The 6,461-nt window shown below is 41.7% G+C and overlaps 1 long non-coding RNA gene across 1 annotated transcript in view; it reads right to left on the bottom strand.

The window, feature by feature from the left end:
* Positions 1-242: 242 nt before the first annotated feature.
* The window catches only part of LOC134548282 (uncharacterized), a 60,919-nt gene continuing 54,700 nt past the window's right edge, over positions 243-6,461 (bottom strand). The window contains exons 2-3 of the long non-coding RNA XR_010079736.1: positions 3,148-3,341; positions 243-739 (exon numbers count right to left, since the gene is read on the bottom strand). This is a non-coding gene — a long non-coding RNA (uncharacterized LOC134548282). The remainder of the gene's footprint in view (positions 740-3,147; positions 3,342-6,461) is intronic.

Below are 6,461 nucleotides of genomic sequence, written 5' to 3'. Positions count from 1 at the left end.
GTTTAAAACAACTATAGAATATTTATTGCTCAAAGAAAAATAGCCTAGAAGTTAGCAAGTAAAATAGACAATAAAAAAGCTTTTGGCAATAAAAAAGCTACATCATGAGTGCAGGGCATCAGACCAGATCTGTAAAAGTTGTTAAAGTTCTCATTTCTTCTGCACAGATCTATTTTCCAGCAGATGACAGTAAATTTTTGGTGTACTGCAGTGTACTGGTTTGAAAGCAAGACCAGTGAGACTTCAAGTCAGAAATACAATTTAATAGAGAGAGAAGAAACAAACAACAAAAAGGTAAAAATAAAAATAAATGCAGTAGTACAAAGAACCACTGACAAAGTCAGAATACAAACCTGATACCCTGTTGGTCAGGGTGTTGGAAACAGTCCAAAATAAGTCCTCCTGGAGTGACAGATGTGGCTCTGTTGGAGTAGAGACGATCATCAAGAAAAGGTCTAGTCTTCCTCTGTGAATCCAGTGGGTAAGGGCTCCTGTGCTGTCCCAAATCCCAGGTTATATCCAGGTGGGAATGCTTGGCTCCTCCCCTGGGCAGAGCATCTCCCAATGGGCTGATCTCATTCCATGAGTCCTGCAGTGGGTCCTTGATTGCCCATTGAACAGAGAGAGCTCCAGAGGGAGTTACCTGTGAGTCATGGGCAGGGCCTGTATGGCCCATGAACAGGAGATAGTCCAGAGGGAGGGGCAAGGGAAACACTGCCCCACCTGGTTCCAACAGCTCCTGAAGATGGTGACAAAATACAGACTTTGGGCACATCTTACATTGTAACCAAGAACATGCAGGATGTCTCTCCCACCCCAACACAGACTCTTCCCTGTGGGAAGAGGCCACTGAGGGCAAGTAGGGTAAGGAGTAGGAAGAGAGGCTGCAGAAAAAGCACATTTTGGGGGATAGGCTGACCATAACATACTATATTTCCCTAACTGTGATTATAAGAAAGGTATCTAGAACTCTTGCTCTTTACTGAATGTCATGCTACAAGGAGTTATTCATCTTGCTAAGACCAGAATTGTGCTCTAAAATTGTCTTTATCTGCCCCTGGTTTATAGATGTACTGTCTTCCTAGTTTGGACATCTCAGTGATAAACTCAGCATCAATAGTCAGAGGGAATGAATCTGGGTCCCAATTATGTCCTTTTTAGAGGAGGATATGCTCATAATGCATCTCAGTGTCTTCTATATTAAATTAGTGATATCACGGTTTCCAGTAAATTTTGTGTAGTCTCTTGCTCTTCACATTTAGCAGGAAGAGAAACAATGACCTGCAGATGATGTTGAGTGAGGATGAGCTATGAGAGGGGAAACATCAAAAAAGGACAGTGGCTGCAGTAAATTATAAAAGCCACAGTGGTTTTAAAGTACTTTAATGTCTTTACCCAGTCTAAGTGGGTAGGACCTTTAGTAGTAGAACAACCAGTTTAGAGGAGGTGGCACTGGATCATGTTGGGTGACTTTTGCCACGTGGAATGTTTTTTGAAGGCAGTGTAACATCCATTCATCACCCATTATGTTTAACCACAGAATGCTTCCCTGTTCATTCACTAGAATGACAGTAAGGACTAGATCAAGACCCTTGTCCTGGCTCATTGTAGTCATCCTGGCTGTGTATTTTATGTGGATTTCTCCGTGGCTGCCGTAGTGTCTGCCATCAATTTTAGTTTCTAAATGATATGTGTTTATTGCTATTTTAATAAGAACATTTGTTTAGTTAAGAATATTTACTATTTTACACATATCTTGACAGCAGCAATGGCCATTCAGGCAAATAAAAATGTTTGAGTATCTGAATAAGAACTGAGAGCACTCCCTTTGGTTCCTTACAGTACAGCCCATGCTACCCACACTAGGCTCCCTTCTGTGCAGGGGCAATGATGTTGCAGAGAGGCTGTTGACTGGAGAATATGTCAGGATGCTGGTCAAATGAGTGATATGGCACCCAGATCAATTAGGACAATGCTGCTTTTGGAAGTGCATGTAATCTCCTCTTCAAAAAAAGAGCTTTGATAATCAAGAGGAAGGAAAAGCATGAGGAAAAAAGTATACTTTTTTCAACCTTGTTCCTACAACTTTACCTGCATTTGTTACTCTTTTAAGATTTGTCACAATACTTAAAGTCTTACCACAGGCAAAATATCTCAACAATATTGTTTTCACTTCCAAACTAGACACAGAATTCCAGTCCTGTGAGTCTGCCTTGACAAGCATTCAACATCGCGCATTGTAAAGTAAAATCAAATAGAAATGGCAATTCAGAAAAATCCATGTGCAGAACACATTAAAGATTCACTACAACATCCCTGATCAAGTATAAGGTCTTAGGTTACATGAAATGAGTTACTAAAGCACAAATTGTTCTTGAGAGCTACTTATCTTGCTCTCCATAATTAATTTAATACCTTAGATGAGGAGAACAAAGGTTAAGGCTTACTCTCCAGTGGGGGTCACTGTTGAAGAACAGCCTTTAATTTTTCTTCTACAGAAGTTTAAACATATCCTAGAAACGCTAGACAAAATCTATACAGCTCATGCAAATGCATTGGAATTTGATTGGAGTAGTTCACATTAACTGTCGAAGTGAATTCTATGTAAAGGCAAAGTGTATGGACTGTAGAAAGTAAATTATCAGGTAATTAACACTATATGCATAACAAAGAACTGTAACTAAAGATGAGAGGGTGGGTACAACCCTTTGACCTCAGTCAAGTCTTGGCCAAATGCTGTGTTTTTGTACCAGCTGACTGACCAGCCCATTAACTCTGTTTTGGTAACTTCAGTGTAGGTCTGTATCCTCAGAAGCAACACTTGAGTTCTGAATTTCATCTCTTTAAAGATATTTACTACTCTTCACTGTTGGTATTAGATTTCTTACTGAACTTGTGATAGTGTTTCCATTCCAGATCAAGAACTCCCATAAAATGGGAAATACCCCTTTAGAGCAGCATCAGTGTTGTCTGATATGTTGTTTCTCGATAGCATGATATTTATACCTGGTTGTATTCAGACTATAAAGCTGTAATTACTCTTTGTTTTCAGAGGACAGCAGCAACAGGCCTCAGACCACAGGAGAGATGGAATTGCAGCCATTACGTACTCCTAGAGATATGGTTTTAATAGAATAGAATACTCACATGATCTAAGTCAGACCTTTTGCTGCCATAAGTCGGAGTGATGCCACCAGTTCTCTCACTTGTAGTGCCAACATGCAGCTCAGAAACCTTCCATCTGGAAAAAGGTGTGGCAGCTAAACTGGCTGAGATGAGTGGTGATTTAGCCTCAGTGGCTAATGCAGGAGACTTCAGCCTGAGATCATGGGAAGTGGATACTGAAAAGGAGAAATCTGGTTAGGCTATGGTGAGAAGAGTGTAACCATGGGAGCTGGTATGCTAATAGAACCATTCCATAATAGCCCATGGTTCTGGTTCTTGTTCTCAGTTGATTTGGGACATGTTATATATAAGGTCATATTCCTGTTCTGTGTTTAGGATTGGATCCTTGCCTTCAGATACACATGTATATTGTTACAATTGCCACATCCCCAGGTCTTTGGATGTTGCCCCTCAGATCGTGCTGTTTCTGTGCTTGTAATTAAAATTCTTTATTTTTCAGGCAACTCCATTTTCCCCACACCTCTATTTTCATGGGCTGGACCAGACCCGGAGTTGCAGTGAGCTAGACTGTGATAGAAAGGGGAGCAGGCAGCTCACCTGGAGTGGGCAATGAAGGGAGGAGGTCTTTTTGTAGTAGTTCCAAACACAAAGATGTTAATCCCTGCCTGAAGGGATTATAAACCTCAGCTTTTTACAGTTCAAGGAGCAGCCCCTACCACTGTTAACTGTCCCAAATAACTCTTCACTGGGAGTAGGTTAAAAGGGCTGTTGCAGGAAGTACATTCTCAGTGCCTCAAATAGTCCTATCAGAGTTGAACAGAGTTGGAGACATCTGAAATGCAGACATGACATTTCCTACCTACTACAAACATTTTGTGTATTTTTTAACCATTAGTGTTTGTCAGGGTCAGCAACCTCGTGGTACACAAGGGAAACCAGAGAGCAGGAAAAGTATATTTCATTTGTTCCTGAGCTAGGACTGAGCTCTGCTTTCCTCACCATGCTGGTTCAGACATGTCCACATGTGCAGCATGCCTCCATCTGGTACCTGAAGATGAGACTCTTAGCCACAGGCACAAAAGAAATCAGGATTTCAAGAAAACCTGAGAGATCCTTAAGAGATGTCATTACTCTGAGAATTTAACACTATGAAGAATCAGAATTAAACTGTTATTTTTAGAAACAGAATCTCTGTTTACGAGAAAAATTGCTGCAAAGGTAATTCAAAAAGTATGATCATGTAGCTGTAAGCCTCATCCTTTGTTTAATGCTTGCAATCTCAGCGTCTTTGCAACTACAAAATACCAGTTCTTTCACTTCTGTGCATACCTGTGTCCTTTCATGTCACTGAACCTTCTTCCTCCATTGCATCTAACAAACTCAAGTGTGTCAGCCAATGTGGCTTAACCTGTGTTTAACACTTGTTACAAAAGGGAAGATTATTTGTAGCACAAATTATTTAATCTAGAGAACTTGGATGTGGTGTAAAATGTGTATGGAAAAGACAAAAGAAAATACTTCTTCTCAGTTGAGCAGATGTAAACCTGCAACTTCATGATGTGCTTCTGTTGCACGCTATTATAAAATGAAAGTTGAACATTTAGTTCTGCTCCAATTTTAGCATCGTTTCCACAGATAACACAGAGCACTTCACAGACTTTTCGAGAACATTTTTTTCTCATAATGTTTATGGAAAAAGAAATTTGTCATGCTACCTTGCAAAAGGCAGTTGCTTTGTTGACCAGATGCCAAAATGAAATTCAGACATGGATGGCCAGAAATAAGATTTACTTTAATCCTACTAATCCTGAGCTGTTGATTGGTACAAGGCACCATTGTAGCTGGGTAAGCTTCCCAGGCTTATCATCTGATTCTCTTTGGAGTCATGAGATCACTTTGGATTCTCAATCTTTCCCTTGTAAAGGGCAATGTTCCTGTCTCATGTTCCATTTTCTGCTATAAACAATAATGAGCAAAAGAAATCATGTACTTTTGTCAGAAAATGCAGAAAATTCAGGGCAGGTGTTGTATTGAGCCTGGTGATACACTTTGCCATGGAGAATGGAATGAGGAGATTGAGTCCTTGAGGAGATTAGCAGCCTGTCCAGGTAATTACAGGGCTTTCTTGTACTCCCTTCAGTGAAGCTCCAAGACATCTTCAGAAGATGAAATTGTACTTGCAGAATCATAGAATCATTTAGATTGGAAAACACCTATAAATCGTCAGTTCCAATTGTCATCCCAACACTGCCAAGCCCAACATTAAACCATGTTTCCTAGTGCCACCTCTACATGTCATTTAAATAGCTGCAGATGTGGTGACCCTACCACTTCTCTGGGCACTCCATTATAATGCTTGACAACCCTTTTAATGAAGAATTTTTCCCCAATATCCAATCTAAACCTTCCCTGATACAACTTGAGGCCGTTTCTTCTTGACCAACACTCACAGCTCCTTTTCCATTGAGCACTTTTCAGGCACTCTTCCCCAGGCCTGTAGAGTCACATGGGGTTGTTGTGACCCAAGTGCAGGACATGGCATTTCACCTGGTTGAACCTCATACAACTGCTCTCATCCCATCCATCCAGCCTGTCCAGATCCCTCTGCAGAACCCTCCTACCCTCCAGCAGATCAACACACACAACCAACTTGGTGTCATCTGCAAACTGACTGAGGGTGCCCTTGACCCCGATCATCAGGAAGGATATTGAGCAGGACTGGCCCCAGCACCGAGCCCTGGGACACACCACTAGTGCCCAGCCACCAGCTGGATGTGATTTCTTCACCATCACTCTCTGCACCCAGCCATTCAGCCCCTTTTTCCCTTTCATCCTAACCAAGAGCAGCCAGTTTCTCCAGCAGAATGCTGTAGGAAATGGTGTCAATGCTGTCAGGTAGATGACATCCAGAGCCTTTCCCTGATGCCATAAGCAGATCACCCTGCCATGGGAGGAGGTTTGTCAGGCAGGGCCTGGCTTTCCTAAACGTGTGTTGGCTGGGCCCCAGTCCCCTGGTTGTCCTGCATGTGCCACCTGATGGAACTGAAGATGATCAGGCTGACAGGCCTGCAGTTCCCTGGATCCTCCTTCTGGCCCTTCTTGTAGATGGGCTGACTTTTCTGTCAGAAAAGTTTAGCTTTTTTCTGCTAATGAGAAGAAGGGAAGAAACAGAACTACCAAACCATTTTTTAGCTGGATTTGTGGACCGCCAGAGATCTGGTGGGATCATATTGATGGTTCTTTTCCATCTGGAAATACCCAATAAACTTTCACGGGTTTATGAATTACAAGGTGGAAAACCACTCTAAGCATGAAGTACTGACCCAGTCCCATTA

This window comes from Prinia subflava, chromosome 3 (assembly GCF_021018805.1).
Source record: "Prinia subflava isolate CZ2003 ecotype Zambia chromosome 3, Cam_Psub_1.2, whole genome shotgun sequence".
Classification (NCBI taxonomy): Eukaryota; Metazoa; Chordata; class Aves; order Passeriformes; family Cisticolidae; genus Prinia; species Prinia subflava.
The sequence above is the reverse complement of the archived record's forward strand: the minus strand, read 5'-3'. Positions and strand labels throughout refer to the sequence as shown.